General features: G+C 40.6%; 1 protein-coding gene across 1 annotated transcript in view; it reads right to left on the reverse strand.

The window, feature by feature from the left end:
* EPHA4 (EPH receptor A4) overlaps positions 1-8,407 on the reverse strand; it is a 225,445-nt gene extending 217,038 nt beyond the window's left edge. The window contains exon 1 of the mRNA XM_062638850.1: positions 8,199-8,407. The gene's annotated coding sequence lies outside the window, so the exon portion shown is untranslated. The remainder of the gene's footprint in view (positions 1-8,198) is intronic.
* Between the last annotated feature and the right edge of the window lie 4,259 nt (positions 8,408-12,666).

Below are 12,666 nucleotides of genomic sequence, written 5' to 3' on the forward strand. Positions count from 1 at the left end.
ATCAAGAAAGAGTCCTTCACACATTTGTCATACCATGGGGCCAAACAGTGACATGCTCTCTATAAATCAAATTGTTTGAGAGCCCTTTTCTTTTTCCTGCCACCTTTTTTCCTTTCTCATTTTCTTCTTCCTTGTAAAATCATTATCTCTTGTCCACAACATCTTTTATTAGATTTGCAGAACAAAATATTACTAAAAGCATAAAACCCAGGGAAAACAGTTTCAAGACTTCTGTATGCAACACAGAACAAAATTAAGTAACTACGCCAAAACGCAAACTAAATCCCACCAGTTAATCACAACCAGATAAAGTTTTTGTGATGTAATCAAAATGAAAAGATCAAAAGAACTAAAAAAAAAAAAAAAAAAACTTAATGCAAAATTCAAAGCAGAAATGTGCAGAGAATTTTTCATGCAGTTCTGTACCTATCTCGTGTAGCCAGAATTTTGATTTATTCCACATTTTCTGGGAAAGGTCAATGTTTACTTGATGGCATTGACAGAATAGGTAGAATCAGACCTAAGCCTTCCAGTTTGCTCTGCCATCACTCCCTTAAAAATCATGACTCAACTCTAATTCCTGAGCTCATAGAAGTGAGGTCTGGGCAGGAGTTCAAGAGGTCTGCCAGTCAATCTCTGTGCTTTACTATTACAGGATCAATTATTCCTCCATCATTCTTGATGAACATTTAAGAAGAGGTTAGACAGATCTCCTTTGGTGGGAGCTCCACAATTTTTCAAAGTATTGTATTCCAGCACTGCAGATGTTACACTGAAACCAATGTCATTGCTACCAAGTGCCAGAATGAAGTGCCGTTTGACAAATAAGTGCAGTTCTTGTTAAAAAGGCTCTTCACCTTACTATTTCAAGAGCATACTTCTTCCTTTGTTATTCCTTTACGGCAAGCCAGTTACATTTTACCTGAACAATTAATCTGGTTCTGAAGTCAGAAGTTTACAGTGTAAGCTTGAAACAGTAATAAGAAATGTGAGGAGGATGTTCCTCTCCCAGCTTTACTATAAAGCCAACATCTTAAACACCATACTAAACTGATTCTGCAACCTTCTCTTGTGTCAGCGGTCCCAGTGAAAACAATTGAGTGAGGAATGTTCACGTTGTTAAATATTGGGTAGTTATACAGCAGAGGACACATTAGCTGTGGTCTGTATGATCAGGTACATCATACTCAACACAACTTTAAACATAGCTTTATAACATACATTAAAAAAAAAAAATCAGTGTCAAAATTACACTTCAGTGTAATAACTTCTTCTTTTAAGTTCTTTTCATAACTACTGTATGTCTTTCTGATTGCGATAAAATAAAGGCCAGTCTTTCATCAGTTTGCTTAATACGGTTCTTCTTCCCCACATTCCCGGGTTGTTTGGGGTTGTTTTCTTTAGATAATTCAGAAGATTTTAGCTCCAGGGAAACTGGTCTCATCATCTTTCTTTCCACACAGAACTAACTGAAAGATATTAATGAAAGATTCACTAGGGCAAATTTTCTGAGTATAAGCAAAAGCAACATCAATATTTCAATGTCTACAAAATTTGGCTATTCTCTTGCCTTGAGTAAGTTGTTAGAAATCGTTGTACTTTAATGGATTCAGAATCTCTTGACAGATTCTGTAGGTAACTTGCTTATGAAAATTCATAGGGGGAGAAGAGATTTCTTTTTTCCCTGAATGATATTTGATGACTATGAACCTGCTCAGGTTTTACAATATACTTATAGTGGTGCAAGTAGAAATGTGACTGCTGATGTTTTCATCGTGGTCCTTGCAGACTGCCAGTTTCCCAGGCAGTTTCAGCTGTCACAGTTGCTTAGAGTCCACTGAGCTGTTTTTAGTTACTCATTCAAATATTCATAAGAACCAAGGGCTGCAGTTTGCTGTCTGGTAACAACTTCATTTTCTGCTCATACTGAGATCGTCCTTGTGGGCTGCCTCTTCCCACTCAGATTGGCTTTTTCATAGCCACGTGACCCTTGAAGGATAACGGAGTTTCCCTGGGAATAGACGAAAGAGACATGTTCTACCTTTTATCTTTGCTTGGCTGGACAATGAAAATAATTGCAGAAGACAGTTATGGATTAGTAAAGAGACGTGAAATGATCAAACCTGTATCAAGCACTGGTTTCTGCTACTGGAGAGAGCACATGCTTTAATTATTCACCTCACAGGACAGCTCACACCTCAGGATGGCCACATTTTTGTGCAAATATTTACTTAACAACATTGTACTTGAGCAGAGTAATGAAAATTGGTGTAATTTCATTTAATGTTCCTGGGAAAGACCAATGGACTGTGACATTTCCCTGCATGGGGGAAATCACTAGAGTGCAATGTTTCTATTATTTCATTAAAACCCTTGCTAAATAACCCTTCAGGGCAGCACAGTTTTGCATTTTTAGCTAAAGGAAATAGCTGGAGAAGAGGAATCCACAAGTACTGCTACTTAATAATAGTGCATGGCAGGCTTTCTAAGAGAAAATACTATTTAAAACACATGAATACCCAGTCACACTTCAATTAAAACAGTATTTACAGAAAGCTAAGCAACATCCCGCAGTTAGTAAAGGTGGCTTCCACTCTGCTGGGTATTCACACAGTCAGGAGAAAGCACAAAGGAGGAAGCCCAGGCACCGCCCTTGCCTGTCTACAGATCGTAGCATAGCTCCCGTCTCCCTTCTGTCCTCTTACTAGTTCTTACCAGCTCTTTTCCAGGAAAAGCTTATGGGTAGCCCCAACATTATCACCCAAATGAAGAGCACATGCTCCTTCTACCTTCATTTCTCCATGTTATGGCTGATTAGGATATGAGCCTTATAGAGAGAGTTTTAAATTACATTAAACATTTAAATTAAACAAGCTATAGGGTTTTTAGAGTTTTATGGGAAAAGGTTTAAGTTGTCACTACAACATACTAGATATATATATATATATCATATCAAAATGCCCATCCTTTTAATTACACAGTCATGACACTTTCTTTAAAGATTGTCTCCTTCAAGGCTTAGACTGAAAGTGTTTATTTACACACTCACTGAATACAAGTACTTAAAAGCATCAGACAGCAGTGAAGTCTTCTGGATAAGCTGAAAAGGATGGAACAGGTACAACATAAATTTTCCCTGTCTGTCCTGTTCCACTCAAGATTCAAAGGGTGTGGGGAAATCTGTCACAGGTTAAGCAAAAAAGATGCTGGTTTTGTAGCTGATGAATGATAAAACACCTCTGCAAGAAAGCAGGGAGAATGGAAAAAGAGAGCCCAATAACACCACTTGTTTACATTAGAGAAACACCCATTACTGCAGACACTGCTAAGATACTGTCAGCATTTCCCATATTGCAAAGGCTTATAACTTGGCCATGAGAAGTCACTTATAAAAGATTGAATCCAGAATATAGAGCGAGATTAGCTTCATTCTGTATATTATTGTCACCAGGTGGACACCAAAAACATGTAATAAAAATAAATAGGATAAAAAACCCCAGCTACAACTAAATCAAAACTAGGCGTATTGATGAGTTAGCAAGGCTAAAGGCATCTTAAGCTCAAGACAGTCAGGTAACCCTTGTTCCAATGCCTTTAAAGCAAAACAGTGGATTAAAAGAAAGACATATTTTATCTGGATTTTTGGCTTTGTTGTGGAGTGTTTAGTTGTTACTACAGCTTTCATTCAAGAACAACAAAAAATCTGAATAAACGAACAATTGAAGAGGGCTATTAAATGCGTGAAAGCAAACATAAGGAACAAGCAGTGATACAATCTCCAGTTCTTCAGCACCTGCAACACCTATTTGTTTCTTTGTGGAGACATGGAGCAGGAGCTGTTTGGTCGAGCAGGGGACAGGGGGATCTAACTTGATAGATTTTGACCTTTCAAGAAATCCCTTCAGCTCCCCCCAATCTCTTTTTCCTTCAAATATTTTTCCTTTCCAAGGCTTCTGAAGAGCAAAGGTTAATGAAGTAATCTATGACTGAATGCTAACATATGCAACGTATGTACAGAAAAACGCACATTTTTAACATTTTTCTGGAAACAACTACGGTCTCTTATAGCTGCAATTTTGAAAGAATGCAATTATGGTATAGAATTTCAGCTACCTTTGGGCTGAGGCCCCTGGATACATGCAAAGAATTAGTGTATTGTTGTGCAATACATTTGTGAAATTGTGTCTCTCTAATATTCTCCTCTAAAGCAATCCCTCTCAGCTAAAAATCGTGTCTGCTTTCCTTCTATTTGTAAAAATATCTATTAAGGGCCTACAAGGCTTATTTTCAGTTTCCAAAAAATTAAAACCGTAGGTCAGCTAAATTAGCTACAAACTAACCCAATGAAAGAACTGCTCTGCTGTTGACAAAGAGCATAAACTGAAAAGTCAAGCACTGAAGGTAACCAGTGCGGTGGTGCTGGTCTACTGGAGAGGGGCGAATCTCAGAGATAGGGATTTTCCACCATAGTGCACTGCACACACTGGAGAGCTCTGGCAGTCTTTGACTGCTAAATTTAGGTATGAGCTAAAATAAAACACAAGGAAAGAGGCTGGACCAAAGTCAGTTGAACAAGTCTAAATGACAGGCATATGCAACATGTAAAACTGATCCTCAGTCATGATTAGACGTGAATTCTAGTGTGATCAATGACCTTTTGCTGCTTTCCTCAATGCAAATAACAGTGCATCCAGGGATTAAGTTCACCATCAGAAAGAAGAAACAGGTATCCCTCTCTCGTCTCTGCAAGCAACTCAATGAAACTGCATCAAGAATACAACTGTGTCAGAGAGATCCAAGGCTAAAATGGCTTAGGCTTATCTTATTGATATGATAAGATAAAGGTGGGCAGGAACTTGGAGACCAGATATATTGATCGGAATAGCCTAAATTCCAAACATGGAAGCCGGAAATCTACTTTGAAGCCAAATTATTTCTAATATCTGTTTTAGTTCAGCTAAGTTTCAGCTCAAGGTGTTTTATCCAGCTTTATTTGACAGCTCTAATATTTATGCTGCTATCCAACAAAACAAAGTAAATTATTATCATTTTACTGATAAAACTTCAAGCCAGTTCCTTAGCACAAATCTGAGTACACTGGATTGCAATGCAACTTCAGAACTCTTGCTTTAACATACAGAAAAAAACATGACCATTATAAGCACTCAGCTGCCAAGAAGAGACTTGACTGCTAAAGACACCATATACATTCATGAAGCCCCAGAACAGCAAAAACATCTTGTAATAAAAAGAACTAAGAAAAAAAAAAATATTACACTTTCATCAAGCAGTATCACCAATCACCTTAACCTTTGACATGCTTAAGCCTGAAAGAGATCCAGATAAAGACTGGGATTCAAAGTAAGGCATAGCTGCTGTACTTAGGCCAATGTGTGCACACCAGAGCTTTGCAAGGCATGACTGCGTCTGCTGGCTAGAAGCAAGGTGACACCTTTTATTTTGCACAGCTCCCTGTGCAACAAGCCTTCAGAATTTCTCCAAAATTCCTCCAAACTATCAAATGCTGCGAGTTAGGGGCTGAATTCAAAGCCACATAACTGACACAGATTCTGCCCACCAATTTTAGTCAGACCCTGGTTTGGTCAGAGCTCCTCTTTCAATGAAAGAGTGAGTTTCAAAGCTTTAAGGAAACTTTTAATGAACCTGAAAGCTATGTTTTTTTAAGCCTGAAGATTTGTGTCTAAACTCCAGCATGTATCTTCTAAAGTGAAGTCTTCCATGTCCTGTCTGAGTCCACAAGAATTAAATGAAAGTTCATTTTTCTGAGCTGCAAGACCATAAAACACAGCGCAAAATACCACACCTGGAAGATTACATAGCTTTTTCTCCACTTTTATCTTTTTGTCACTCCTTTGGTGTGAGTACAGCCTGATTCATGCAGAACCCAAAGCTCCTCTTTCACTTAAGTCTGCATCTTTCCCACATAAACAAAGAATTCCCTTTACACTCATTTTCAGGATGTATCCTCCTCCATACTTGCATGGGACCACAGATAAACCCTGAGCAGCCTAGCCAAACCACTCTGTATTTAATGTTTACATGGTAAAACAGCCTTACCATATTTTCAAAAGCATCATCTGCAAGAGACTCACTGTATTAGCAAGCAGCAAAGTCCTCTCCTTTCACTCACCCAAGTATGGCACAACATATGTATTACACTAGAGCTTCTTCCTGCAGCCTCTTTTTTTCGCCCCTGACAATTACTTTACTAACAGCAGCCCAGAAAACACATCCTTGCTCTTTTCGATTGTTAAAACAAAAAAAAAAAAACCACAAACAAAAAAAAAAACAAAAAAAAAAAACAAAAAACAACACAAAATCCAAATGAAATACAGACTTCCACACTGGGAAAATCCCTAAAAAAAAAAAAAAAATATTTGCATGTAAGAAATCTTGGAAATCTTCATTGATAAAAATCTCTATTATATGAAGGCAGGAACCGCCATAACATTTTCTTCACTTAGCTGGGCAAAATGGGGGGGGGGGGCGGAAGCAGCATCAGATAATTTCTATATTGTAAGCAAAACAAAAGAGCTTGTGTTCTTTTTTTAAACACTAGAAATGTAGGTAGACTAATTATCAACATTTCCTGATTGGAATTTTGATTTCTGAGGTTAGTCACAATAGCTACATTTGGGTTTTTTGTGCACTGAGTCCTGGACTGCAGCACTGACTCACCATAGTACTACTGTGTTCAAAAAACGAAAATATAAATACGCTTGCAATATACAGTATACTCTTAGAAATACTATATGGGTCAGACTTAAATCCTTCTGCTGACATTCAGCAGTTATAACCTCACTGAGCCAATGGCAGTACTCACAGAGTAAAACACCAATCAACACAGTCTGTCTTGACTGCATTTGGCCCAGCCAAGCGCTGTGTAATGAGCACACATGGGCTAAACCTCACTGGCCTTAGGGACATGGGAATCAAAGCCTGTGACAGAACACAGGTATTAGCTAACAGTCCCTGCACAGCCTTTCTCCCCACCCTGGCAGCACAGAGCACAGGCACACAACCACGCACCACCAGCGGAACGGTCAGAAAACTAACAAAAAAAAAAACCAAACCAAACAGAAACACCCCCCCACACACACACACACACACAAAAAAAAATCACACACACAAAAATCCACCCCACGAGCATCTTAGCAGCCATTAAAACCACACTTACAAGAAACACAGCTGAATCTACTCTTCAAAAGCACCTTGTGTAGATATGAGACATTTTCCAACACCACCAGTACAGCCCACAGCACTACCTAAACCCAGAGCACCTGCCAAACATTCAAACATTTCATTTCTCCTCTTACAGGATTTTCCAGAAAGAGGGATGAAGTTTGTAGCCGGGTGGCCCTAACCGGAGGTGTTTGCCTGCTCCCTTCTTCGTGTATCCTATTGCTACCTTCACGCTTAAACTTCTTTTCCCCAGACACACGCCACCTTTCTCACGTTTGGCTTGCTTTATCCTCCTTAACTGGGTTGCTCACTGAACCCGGGAGGCTACAAAGCGGCTCGTTTCCGAGCGGTGCCGGTGGCGGCGCGGCGCTGCCCCCTATCTCCACGGCTGTGAGGCGCAGCCCGGGCCCCTGGCACGGAGCTGCCGCGAGGTAAACGTGCCTAGAAAGCAAATCAGCGCCGGACACGTCCCTTTCAAACGTCAGGCTTTCTGTGAGGTAGTGCCGCTGATAATGCTTGAACCGTTTCGAGCTTTCCCCTTAGAGAAGGGGGGAGGGAGGGAGGGGGGGAGGGAGAGAGGAATGGGAAGGACAGCTCAAGAGCCTCCACAGAACATCGTATTTTTGTGTATCTGTTCTTTCAGAAACCAGCTTTCAAAATTGTATGGGAAAGCAAACTTCGGAGAGCTTCCATCTCCCCACCACGCAACAATTTCAAGTATTCCAAAGTACAGCCTTCCCACCAAGCACCCTGATGCACCAAAAACACCCCCAAAATCGACATTAAGCAGCCTCTTTTCACATTTCCCCGTGAATAATCACTAATCTCTCAAAAGGTTTGATTAGCATATATTGAATTTTACAGTACTTTGATTAAGACAGATTATTTCTATTTTATTAACTGAGAAAATTAGAGCACTGGCTGCAACATGAAGCCCCCTTATTGTAATGACACTTTACCCTATGGGTAGGACAAATGACCCTTTGGGATCTTACCTGAGCAATCTTCAGCAAAACCTCTCTGCAGGAGTATTACAATAGGGAGAACATGCTGCTGTCTTCATCTGCTGTGCTCCCTGAATACACAGTTTATGAAATCCAGTTCTAATCACCACCTCATAGACCTACACATAATAAAGCTCTAAAATAAATGATTACACAAATCCCTGATTTACTTTTAAACCAAGCACAAACAACTCCCAACCTTGCTAAGGCTTGCTACACCCAGCTTTTGAGGGCTGCTAATCAATCTGTCCCTGCCCTTCATCAGTTGCTATTAATTTCCTACAACATGCAGGTGATGTGCAAATGAATTTACCTGCGGCACTTCCCTCCTCACCACCAGATAAAGTCACCCACAAGCAGCACAGGAGGCTTTGGCTGCCCAGTACCAACCTTAGCCCTGGTGAGAGGAGATAACTGGAGTGAAGCAGGACCCATGCTCCTGTGTCCAAGAGGGACAGACCAAACCCTCACTGCAAATCATGTTTCCTCCTCTAAAAAGGTTTCACGGAGATGAATCACCTCGTTCTGTGGTTTTCTCCCTGCGTACTGACCAAACTCCACTCTTGCCCTCATGTTTGGAAGGCTGTATTTTACTTACATAATTTTTCACAGGTACTAAAGGGGGGGGGGGGTAGCACGTGTGTGTTCCCTTGGCCTCTCCCCCACCTTTTTTTCTTTAATAAAAACCAACAGCATCTAATAAAAGGCACACCCTGACCTCAGCAAGAGGATCTCTTTCCCCCCATGCTCAGCATGGGAACTGAGCTTTCTTTCCATTTCAAAGGATCAACAAAGTTATCAAGAAGGAAACGTCAAATTCTACCTTTGGAATCAGTTTTATTATTCCAGGGGACATTCTTTTCAGTCACAAATCACTACAGGTGGCTCAGGTTTGATGTGCTGAGGTGAGAAGAGCAACTATATAGATAAAGAGCTGTTTGCTCCGAAACAGCAGTGATCCAGGTTTGCAGAGCAGTCTCATTATTAGCACAAGGAGCAAAGAGGATTTATTTAAAATTACCTGACAATTTGTTCTAAGGTTTGATCTTTTGTACTTCAGTTAAATCCTACTTATTTTAGACCCATTTTAAGCTGATTCCACACAGACTAAGAAGAGACTTTCATTCCCTTCATTTTACACATTTTTGGATTACACTGTTCTTTTGTTTCTGTGGCTGGTGAACTGGGTCTCATCTGAATAGCTTAAAAAACCCTGACAATAAGAGAAAATCTGCCCTTAAATCACTCTAAACACACTTTTTAAAGGGTTGGTCCTCATAACAGAAGTTCCTTTCATGAAGGATACTGGGGTACATCGGTGGCTCCAGATGCAAGGGACGTATCAAAGTTTTCACTCTGCAGCACTAAAAGGCAAAAGACTTCATAGGCAGAATAGCTAAGCCCTTTCAAAATTCTTTCAAGATCACAACTGCATTTGGGCAAACCCATAACACTTGAGCACTAGCTCAAGGAGCCTTCTTATCTTGTTTGCCATTCCTATGGGCAAAGAGAAGGGCCACAAGGCTCTTGCACCAATGAGCCTCTGACCTGAGGTGATCTCCACAACAGAGCATGGGGGTCCTGCAGGGCTGCAGCACAGCCATCCCTCTGCTCACCCCAGTAGGGCTGTCGTAGGGGTATTAGCACCCTCATGTCTTTTGCACAGGCACCCTCTTGCCAGCAGTAGGATAGCCCAGTGACATGCTGGCAAGGGAGAACTTCATCACACTAATCCCACTACTGACGTATTTGCCAAGGAAACCAGGTTAAACTGACTTAGATGGGGGCATGCCCTGAGAATCAGATGTATATTGTAGAATAGGTTGGGTTGGAAGGGACCTTAAAGATCATCTAGTTTCAACCCCTACCATGGGCAGGGTTTCGTTCCACTAGACCAGGTTGCTAAAAGTCCCATCCAACCTGGCCTTGAACACTTCCAGGAATGAGGCAGCTACAGCTTCTCCAGACAACCTGTTCCAGTGTCTCACCACCCTCATGGTGAAGAATTCTTCTTCACATCTAATCTAAATGTACCGTTTGACACTGATCTGACACTGCCTTCTATCACACGTTCCCTCCTCTACTGTGCATTCAAATATGAAAGAGAGGTCCACTCATAGTCGCCTTGTGCAGAAGTGGAAGGTCAGCCTTCAGCTCCGGTTCAGCTCATTTATTTAGGTCTCATTTCCTTTGCCCTTCATTCCCCCTTTCCCTGTATTTAAAACAGGCACAGCAATGCTCCCTTCAAGGAGGACCTAAAGTTTGCGAAGTGCTTCAGAAGGCTCAGACAATAAGGGTTACAAAAGAAAAAATTTCATTTTCTCATCCTGATATTAATTTGATCTCCATGTACATTTGTTATGCTTGAAAAGACAGAATACCTCCCCTGCAAAAATTATCTGGGGAGGCCAGGATGAGTTTAATCAAAATATCTGTGAAAAGGTTCCACTCCAGGACAAGCTGTGGTACATGAGCAACAGCAGAAGGAATGAACGGCTGGATGAAGAGCAGCGCCGTTACAGGACATCTAATTAAAACTAAAAATCTTGAAAAAGAGACTCTTAATTCTAGTCTTCCTACAGTAGGAAATAGGTCTTTCCAGCAGCACTGCCTAGGCAGGCGAGGTTCTATTTGTTTCTCATACAAAAGACGTTCAGCACAAGATAGTACTATGAAAAGAGTCTTAGAGATCTTTGCTTTAGTATTTGTGTGCTATTCACTGAGTATTTTACCATTGTTGCCATCTGTGCCAACCTTCGAAAGCCATTACCAGGCCCCAGATTCAGTTCTGCAAAAGACCAGCTCAGTCTTAATCATAAAACATTTCATCAGCTGAATATTTCAAGGTTTTCATTACCATCATAAGGAAGCATTAAAGGTGATAAAATAATCAGTCAGCAAAAATTCTATTACTTCTCCCTTAGTGAATGTGATCATTACATCCTCACTCAAAATTCTCGCATTTCCTGAGGGATCAGAGCAACTAAAAAGCACAGAGAAGGTAAAACTGACACCCATTAAATGCATAATCCCATTGCCATAGAGAAACCCCACTGAAACTGCACCCTGAATGTCTGTTTCAGTTAGGTGGTTCAAAGTCTTCTTGCTTTTATTCAGATTAAGAGCAAAAAATGTAGCAGGGAATGATGTAGCTGTATAACACAGCTCTTCTCCTTTCTCTTGTATTTTGTCTTTCTGCGCATTGAAAATTTATTCTTTTAACTGAATTAGTTAGTTAAAATGCACAGTATTCTTTTAAAACAGCTCTCCATATTTCTCTCTATGGATTACTTTGAAGCACAGCATGTCTATTCTTTTAAACAGATTCACTCTCTTCACAGGTGTTCATTAAAGTGTGTTCAACTCTAATCCCCTTAGCACTGAAGTATGCAGCTTTTAAAAAAGACCTGTGCTAAACCAGCATTGCTGAACCCTTCAATGCTGTGAAATGCAGACCTTCAAAAAGAAGAATTTCTTCAGTGTCTTAGAGACCACACATGCTCACCCTGGAACAAATACCGACCTAGTTAGTTAACCTGTTTTTAAAATGGCATTTTGTCTTTGAAGTTCATAGAGGAGAAACAGACACACCAGAACACAGTCAATTTGTATATCTCTAGTTGGTGAGAGCACATATTGGAAAACCCACCACCCTATAAATAATAGAGGTGATTCTCTCGGCAGCTTGTTTACTGAAAAACTGACTTTGTGGAGGAGAAAGGTTGAATAAACAACCAGCTTTTTAGATGCTTTTCTCACTACCCTTTGCAAAACATTCATGCAGCATACACAGAACATAGCTCCTCACCCACCACCCCTCCCAAACTGTCCTAGATTTGGTGCAGATTAAGTAGCATTAGGCTAGGTCCACATCAGCAAGTACATTGGCACAACAGTAATGGATCAGTAAGTGAAAGTGGCTGGTGCTTGGCCTCCTGACATCTCCGCTATATGTATTTCAGATTTACTTCCCATTAGATTTAGTCTTGCCCCTGGATTTAAATGCCCTTGGTGAACATGTGCCTCTGCACATGTGGTTTGATTCTTTCACCTCTTGGGTCTCCTTCTCCAGAGGAGCAACACATAAATTACATTCTGGCAGTTTTCCTTATGGCTGTGCTGCCAACAGTCAGTCAGAGATTAGGGTCTCAAGAGATGAGCTCAAACTGATGGGATTTCATTGCCTTCAGATGCAGTGTTACCAATACGGGCTTGAAAACACTCAGATGGGAGGGAAACACCGAGACCTCTACCGTGAGCTCAGCCAGTGACTGTACCTTCCTAAAGCAGTTATTATCAAAGGCCCCCAAAGCTAGAAAACAAAAATCTCCTCTTCCATGTTTGGGGTTCTTTTTTTTTTGCAATATAGGTGTCTTTATCAACAGGAATTGGTGAAAAGTCAAACAACTCTTAAAGTTTTCCCTTCTTTCATGACTGTTCGAACATTTCCTGCATGTGC

Source organism: Pezoporus occidentalis, unplaced genomic scaffold (assembly GCF_034315485.1).
Source record: "Pezoporus occidentalis ecotype Australia unplaced genomic scaffold, CSIRO_AGI_Poc_V1 ctg59, whole genome shotgun sequence".
NCBI lineage: Eukaryota > Metazoa > Chordata > Aves > Psittaciformes > Psittacidae > Pezoporus > Pezoporus occidentalis.